This window comes from Nannospalax galili, unplaced genomic scaffold, assembly GCF_000622305.1.
Source record: "Nannospalax galili isolate Female #2095 unplaced genomic scaffold, S.galili_v1.0 scaffold1953, whole genome shotgun sequence".
NCBI lineage: Eukaryota > Metazoa > Chordata > Mammalia > Rodentia > Spalacidae > Nannospalax > Nannospalax galili.
Window position 1 is genome coordinate 265019 of NW_008332493.1, and position 9105 is coordinate 274123.

The window sequence follows — 9105 nt, forward strand, 5'->3', positions numbered from 1 at the left end:
CGAGAAACCAAACAACCCAATTAAAAGATGGCCTAAGAAGCTGAACAGAGAGTTCTCAAAAGAAGAAGTCAAGATGGCTATGAAACATCTTAAAAGATGTTCAACATCACTAATAATTAGGGAAATGCAAATTAAATATACTTTAAGATTTCATCTTATCCCAGTCAGACTGGAGAATATCAAGAGAACAAATGTTACCAAATGATAGAGAGGATGTGGGGAAAGAGGAACACTCATCCACTGCTGGTGGGGCTGCAAACTGGTTCAATCCCTATGGAAAGCAGTGTGGAGAACTTTTAAAAAAATAAACCTACCATTTGACCCAGTTATACCACCCCTTGGCATATACCCAAAGCTCATCTTATTGCAGAGACACTTTTACATCCATGTTTGTTGCTGCTCTTTTCACATTAGCTAAGAGATGGAAGCAACCTAAGTGTCCCTCAATTGACGAGTGGATAATGAAAATGTGGTTCATTTGTATGATGAAGTTTTACTAAGCAATAAAGAAAGATGAAATCATGAAATTTGTCAGTAAATGGATGGAACTAGAAATTGTTATACTAACTGAAGTAACACAGACTCAGAAAAAAAAATCAACATATGTTCTCCCTCATATGTGGATCCAGAACCAAACCCTGATAAGTGAGTATGTATTCAGACATACCTACAGGTACCAGGATAATGGAAAGGAAACAGGGAGGTAAAGGAAAAGAAAGAACCTGAAAGAGAAGAACAGTGGGAAACAGAGATTAATAAGGGAGATATGGATAAAAAATGGGTTACTTTAAGGGAAGAGGGAAGGAAGCGTATACAAGGATGCTAGATGATAAAGGGAAAGAAGGAGCTCAAGAGAGGTAGGACCATAGGAGAAGGGTATTATTAAGGGAGAAAGGTGGAAAATGGGGGCACCTTAATTGGGGAAACCATGATGGAGGTGTTAGACAATGCGAGAGATAAATAATGCCTAGCTAGTTATGAAAACCAGAGGGAACCATATTACTCCTACAAAGTACTGACAAATTATACATAGCAGATCAAGAAACATGTCTAGGTAAGATTTATCTGAGAACAATCGGTCTTTGCCCAAGATTTATCTACATGACACACAGTAATTAAAAGTACCAGACTGGTGGAACTAACCTCCTTGGATGTTTAACAGACATACGTTGAGGCCTATAATAATTTGGTCAGAGGACGGAAAGGACAGTTTTTGCTCCTTGCCCTCCTAGGTTGACTAGTTCCAGGGGACCTTGAGCATCTCTCAAAATGTCCTGTAATTGTGGTGGGTCACCTGTCTTCTTGATCAAGGAGGCTGAGGAGACCCCATAAGTTGGACTTGAGCCTGTGTCCAGTCTACAAAGAGGGGGGTCAACACAGAGGAATCATTTCCTCCATGCTTCCAATCAATAAATTGGTTTATCTGGGTCAACTATATGGCCTTAAACACCCAAAAGGAAAGTACAGCCAAAGATTAAAGTTGCCGATATAATTTTTTAAGAGTCCATATGTATAGCTAAAGGCTACATAACAAGCAACAATTACAGATAGGAGATACCTTCTTTTGAGTTGCTGGCCAGGGTGGCCAAAGGGACTCCTAGATAGTACAGCTTTAACATATTCAGTAACACACTCCAGAGCAAGAGTACATCTCTTTCACAAGGGCTGTAAGTTTCTAGGTTCACAGTTGAATTAATACAGTTATACAATATTGAACTCAGTATAAGCCCTGTAAGACATAAATTTGAATGAGTTTTTAACCTTTAAAAAAGATCTTCATTTCATTTTAGAATATATTGTTCCTTGCAGAAAGACTCATTGTTTTTGCTACTAACACTGAGATGTTGGTGCATGCATCTTTAATCTGTATGTATCTGATTATTACTAGTCATAATCACTTGCACTTGGAACCTTGGCACCTGTATATGTCTATAAAGTCATTGGGTAAATTTCATTGGTAATGTTTATCACCTCTACTAATTAACATGACATGAATTTCCATGCTTCCTTGTCAAATATAATACATTTTAAAAAAATGTTGATTTTCTTTTTGTGTGTGTGTCTATATCACACAGAACATCCCAAACCATCTTATTCAACTATGCACCCACTTCCCAGATGGCACCCTCCCATAGCCTCCCTCCCCTGACTAGAGCCCTTATACTCCGATATCCCTGCTACTGTCTGCTGTGTTGTTGGCACCCCAAGCCATTCCCCACTGCTTGATCTTCTGGTGAATCTAGTCAGCCTACCTAGAGGTCTTTATTTTAGGAGGGTCAGCTGTTCCTCATCTAGCAGCAATCAGTTGTCAATATTCCTTTGGATAAGATTGGGGTCTGCTGTTCATTTTCCCAGTTCAGTTCTGTGCTGGGTTACTGTCTGGGAATCTCTTGGGCCACACTGGCCAACAACTCAAAGGAAAGTATCTCCTGTCTGGCATTGTTTCTTGTTACGTAGCCTTTACCTAGATGCATGAACTCTTAAAGAATTATATTGATCTCTTTAATCTTTGGTTATACTTTACTTTTGGGTGTTTAAGACCATACAGTTGGCCCAGATTAACCAATTTATTTTTACTCTTAAGATGGTTTGAGGATCTGTTCCTCAGGGGTCACATGGGCTTGGGAAGAGCCCCTGGCTCTTTTCTTTTACCATTTCCATGTATGTGAAGATATGTCAAAGGTCCTGCTCGACCATAGCTAGCTTTACTTGGAAGCATGGAGGAAATATTTCCTCAGTGTTGACCCTCCTCTTTGTAGACTGGACACTGGTTCAAGTTTATCTGGTGGGATCTCCATGGCCTCCCTGAACAGGAAGACAGGTGACTCACCACAGTTACAGAACATTTTGAGAGATGCTCCATAGTCCCCTGGCACTTGGTCGACATTGCAGGACAAGGAGCAAAACCTGTCTTTTAAGTCCCTCTGACCAGATTAGTATAGACCTCAAAGTATGGCTGTTAAACATCCAAGAAGGTTAGTTCCACCAGACTGGTACTTTTAATTACCATATGCTACACAGATAAAGGTTGGGCAAAAACAAAATGCTCTCCGATAAACCTTGACTAGACATATAAATGTAAGGTATCAACCCCTTTTTAGAAATACAGCTGACAAAGATTTTTTTTCCCATTTTTAGGCTACCTGTTCACTCTTCTTGTCTTTTTATTTGTGGTGCAGAAACATTTTAACTTATATAGACTCAGGTGTTACGTCTTAGGGCTATATCACGTGCTATGAGAGCTTCAGAAATTTCTTGCCTCTACCTAAATCTTATAATATTTTCCCTATGTCTTTCTCTAGTAGTTTCAGTGTTTGAGGCTTTTAATTAAGGTCTTTGATTGACTTTGAATTAATTTTTTGTGAAGGGTGAGAGATGTAAATATAATTTCATTTTTCTACAGGTGGATATCCAGTTTTGACAACACCAAAACTGACATGCTTTTTCTAGTCCATGTTTTTAATACCCTTCTTAAAAGTTAGGTGACCATAGTTGCCAGTGTCTATTTACCAATCAATTTCTATTTTCTTTTGTTTATTCATTTGTTTAGAGGACTCTTTAAATAGTGGTAGAAAATATATGTTTAAAATTTGTCATCTTCATTTTTAAGTGTACAGTTTGATGATATTAACTATGTTCCCACTGTTCCTCATCAGTGTGAATCAGTGTATAACAGAACTCTAGAAATCGTTCATCTTGCTGACAGTGCCCACTAAACAATTTTCCATACATCCCTGACCCTGTTAACAAGCTTTCTATTTTCAATCTCTGAATTTGACTATTTTAAATCACTTCTAAAAGAGGACTCAGCCAGGGAAATGACTCAGAGGATAAAATATCTTGCTATGCAAACCTGACAACCTGAATGTGATTCCCAGAACCCATGTAAAAAGGTCAGATGCAGTTTTGCACATCTGTAATTCCAGCACTCCTACTGTGAAATGGAAGAAAGAGACAGTAGAATCACCTCAAAACCCATGGCCCAGTCACCCTGGAGTACACAGAATGGCAGAAACAAGAGAGATCTTTCCTAAACAAGATGGAAGGAAAGAACCAACTCCAGAAAGTTGTCCTCTGACCGCCACATTCACACTGTATACATGTGCACACTTCTAATTGCACACATTTATGCACACATGCACATAATAGCAATAATAATAATAATAAACAATAATAATAATAAATGGATGCAGATACAACCATGAAGTTTCTGTCTTTTAGGACCAGACTGTGGCATATAAAAAGATTTTCTTTCTTTTTAAAGTTTAATAATGCTTAAAAGTATTGTATGTATTACATTGTCTTTAACCAGTCATCTATCAATGAACATTTCATTTGTTTCCACTCTTTGGCTGATGTTCATGATGCTTCAATGAACAGAGAAGGTGCTAATACACCTTTGAGATCTAGTTTTCATTCTTTTGGAAATGTGCCAGAATGATGATAGCTCTATTTTTTTGTTTAGTTTTGTTTTTGAGGAGCCATCTTGCATTTTCTCCTAGTGGGTTTGGCAAACCCACCAACTGAATACAAGGGCCTCTAATTTCTCCTTATCCTTTCAAGTGCTTGACATCTTCTGGCTTTTTTTCCTAGATGTCCTTCTAATGCTCATGAAGAGGTACCTCCCTGGGGTTTTGATTTGCATTTCTCAGTGACTAGTAATGTTGAGTAACTTTTCATAAGCTAGTTAAGCAATTATATAACATTTTTGAAGAACTGTGTTTTCAAATCTTATACTCATTTTTAACTGAGTTAATTTTGTTATTGGTGTTGAGTTCTAGGAATGTTTGACATATTTCTAATATTAACCACATATACACACATATATTTCTTGCACATGTATATAATTTTCAAGTATTCTCCCATGCCATAAGTTGCCTTTTTACTATGTGAACTATGATCTATGCTGCACAGAAATTTTTAAGTTGTATACAGTCCCATTTACCTATTTTTGCTTCTACAGCCAATAGTTTTGGTGTCATGACTAAGAAATCATTTTCAGAATCAATATCATAAAGCTTTCCCACTGAGTTTTTTTCTTCAGGTTTTACAGTTTGAGGTCTTACATTTAGTCTGTAATCTTTGTGGGGTTTTGATGTTTATTTGTTTGAGGGTGCTGCAGCAAAGATTTACATATTTTCTTATAGATTATATTTATGCCCAATTTTCCCAGTGCCATCCATTGAGGAGGCTGTCTTTTCTACACTAAGTGAACTTAACACCATAAGCAGGCTAAGCTTCTGACGTTAAGTTTCTCTGTATTACTGGAGCTAATCCACATCCCTGAGACTCTATATGACTTTTATGATTGAATTTTTTTTTACTTTATCATATTTTTTACAGAAATAAAGAAAAGTTCATTATTAAAAAATCAATGACATGTCTCATTTGTAGATCTATGGAAATTTTTTCTCATTATCTGAGAAAGCCTAAGGAAGAGATGAAAGTAGGTATATGTTTGCTAGGATATATAAAGGAGGAGATAAAAATATACATACATAATCTTAAAATCTCTAAGATCATAGTTTAGTCAACTAGTTTAAGGAACAAAATGTATGTCTAATCAAGGTTTATCTGAGAATATTTGTTTTTTGCCCAAGCTTTATCTACATGGCACATCATAATTAAAAGTACCAGACTGGTGAAACTAACCTTTTTGGATGTTTAACAGCCATACTTTGAGGCCTATACTAATCTGGTCAGAGGGACTTAAAGGACAGTTTTTGCTCCTTGCCCTCCAAGGTCGACTAAGTTCCAGGGGACTATGGAGCATCTCTCAAAATGTCCTGTAACTGTGGTGAGTCACCTGTCCTCCTGTTCAGGGAGGCCATGGAGACCCTACCAGATGAACTTGAACCAGTGTCCAGTCTACAAAGAGGAGGGTCAACACTGAGGAAATATTTCCTCCATGCTGCCAAGTGAAGCCATCCATGGTTGAGCAGGACCTTTGACTTATCTTCACATAAAGGAACTGGTAAAGGAAAGGAGCCAGGGGCTCCTCCTAAGCTCATGTGACCCCTGAGGAACAGATCCTCAAACCATCTTAAGAGTACAAATAAATTGGTTTATCTGGCCAACTGCATGGACTTAAACACCCAAAAGGAAAGTATAACAAAAGATTAAAGTGATCAGTATATTTCTTTAAGAGTTCAAGGGATTACACTTTCCAGACATTAGGCTTAAGTCCCTATAAAAAATTATTAGACAATTATTTCTCATTGATGATTTTGTTCCTAATCAGAAAGTGCTGTTCAGATTAAGACTTCAAATCTTGGTCTGCAATACTGTAGTGCCCACCTGTAGCTAAGGGACATAACCCTCTGTTGTTCTAAAATGATGGCCAAATTTGTTGTCTCCCCCTACCTAGAAGCGATTGAGAGGGAACTCACACTGATTCTAACCACTTCGATAGCTATCAAAGTGCCTGAAAACAAATCCTGAATCCATCACTCTCAAGTCCAGCCTTACCAGACAAAAGGAAAATGAGGAGGAACCAATAGAGTGATGCTTTTGGAAGCTCTTGTCAAGAAATTCCAATGGACTCTGATATGGACATTTAAAATTTCCCCTCTTCTGACTTTTTTCTAGTTCCCTGTCTAAAACTTGTAATGCTCACCACTCTTGCCTTTACTTCTCCTTCACATCCCCTATTCACCAGTCAAGGACTTTCTTTTCTCCCGGCAGATAACAGTTATGCAATTTGAGAGTCTTAGATAGACCCACTGAAGGGGCACTCCAATTGCCTCACCCTGCGTCCCTGTTCAACATGGAAGAAGCCAGAGTGCTCTGCGTCCCAATTTCCTATCCGCAAGTTGGGTAACCTCTTCAAAGGATGGTGTGATAAGCATAGGAGGTAGGAATTGGCTAGGCAGTTAGGGTAAAAGACCCCAAAGAAAAGTAGCCAGCTTCTCAAAAAGTTTCTTGACTGACCCATGGAAATTGTTCTTTTAAAATATGAGACTCTTAGGGGCTGGAGAGATGGCTTAGTAGTTAAGAGCATGTACAGCTCGTGCAGAGGTCCTGGGTTTGGTTCCTACTATCCACGTTAGGCAGTTCATAGCTTACAATTGCCTGTAACTGCAGTTCAAGGGTGATCGAATACCTCTGGCCTCTGTAGACACCGTCACTCATATGCACATACCCACACACATACACATAATTTAAAATAAAAATATTTTTTTAAATTAAAAAATGTAGCCAGTTTCTTGGCTAAATGTCAAAGTGTCCTTGGGCCTCTTAGCAACATACTCTGTTCCAAAGGCCAAAAATGTAAAAAGTATTTGGGAACTCTTATCTAATCCTTAAAAGATTTTAGGGTTACCTCTTCAGAAGGGGGAATATTAGAGTACCCAAAAGCACCCATAAAAATAAAAAAATGAAAGAAAGAAAAAAAAAGATGAAGTCAGAAAAAAAGTGATGGAGAGATATGGGAGGTGTTGGAGGGGAGGGAGTAGGCATGGATTTTATCAAAACACCTTATATACATGTATGAAATTCTCAATAAGTTTTTAAAAATTTACAATAAAAAAAGAGTAAGTAATGTTAACCACCTGAACAATACCTGAACAATTGGCTAGCAACTGAGGCATAGAAATCCTAAAATATCATGGGTTAGAAGGACTAGAAATGAGGCTGACAGCCATCTCTGTGGGCTCAGTGACTGGCTAAATTGGAAGTAGATCCTGGCTTGGGAGATGGAGCTCATCTGCTTTGCTATGTTATCTTTCTGCTATAATCCTGTATCACTGAAAATAACCACAGAGTGTTTGTTTGGAAAGTTGGCCTCTGCTTTAGTTATGCACGTGACTCTACCTCCTCGTCTTCCTTTGCCCACAAAGGAAGAGTCTGAAATTGCTACTCATAAGCTAAGCCCAGGGAAAATAACACACAGTGCAATCCTTTCCATTCTGTATTTATTACACTGCTGTAATAAGCTGATGAGATGGCATCTACCTGTTATGGACTGGCCATACCCTGGTTTTTGCAGCGCCAAAAGATGAGGATGCTTTTTGAGATTTTCAGATTTTCTTTTTTTTTTTTAACTTTTACAAAACTTTATTGAGAGTTTCATACAGATATAGAAGGTGTTTTGATGAAATCCATGCCCACTCCCTCCCCTCCAACATTCCCTCCTCTGAAGAAGTAACCCTAAAATTCTTTTAAAGATTTTCAGATTTTCTATGGCCATATCACTCCAAATGTGTCTGATCCTGTCTGATCTCAGAAGCTAAGCAGGGTGGGGCCTGGACAGTACTTGGATGGGAGATTTTCAGGTTATCTTTCATGTGTTGTGATTTTCTTACAGGACTCTTAATGGAATTCGAGGATTTGCACATGCCAAACAACTGGCATACCCTTATGATACATACCTGGACTTTCTATATATTTCCTCTGTAATGATACTCGTCTCTCCACAGTACGAGCTGTTGAGGTGTTCCTGGTAGAAGTTTCTTCTTCTTGACAAAAACACAGGAAATTGAATCTTTGAATATATAATAAAGTTTTCTCTTTTGGTTTGAATTAATTTTGAAAAATATGTAAAATAAAGGTGTGCATTATTGTGAAGAAAAATTCTCATTATCCATACAAATATGGACAAGTCATATTATTAAATAAAACAAATATGATACAGATGGTCTGTGAAACAGACTTCAAGCCTTCTTGAATAAATGTATCATTGCTTCAAAGGCAACTCAGTTAACGGATGGAAGGATGGTTAAACACTGTGTAACAAAAGAATTCACCATTGTATGGCCAGCACTGGACTGATTTTTGTGTTTAGAGTTTTAAAAGCTACTGGGATTATGTTGAATCTTTTGATCATTTTGAGCAGTATTGCCATCTTAATGTTATTAAATTTTCTAACCCAAGTGCTCAAGATGTTCTTTTTTAACAAAAATTCATATTTTATTTCTGTAAGAGGTTTTTTTTTTTATTTTTTTAATTTCATGGGCATTTTTTAAAAGTTTCATAACTGAGTACTGTACTTACTTCATTTCTCACCCTCTCTCTTCCCACTCTACCTCAACATCCCTCACCTCAACTCTCTCTCTATTTTGTGACCAATTACTTATCATAGTTACATATGCATACACATACATATAT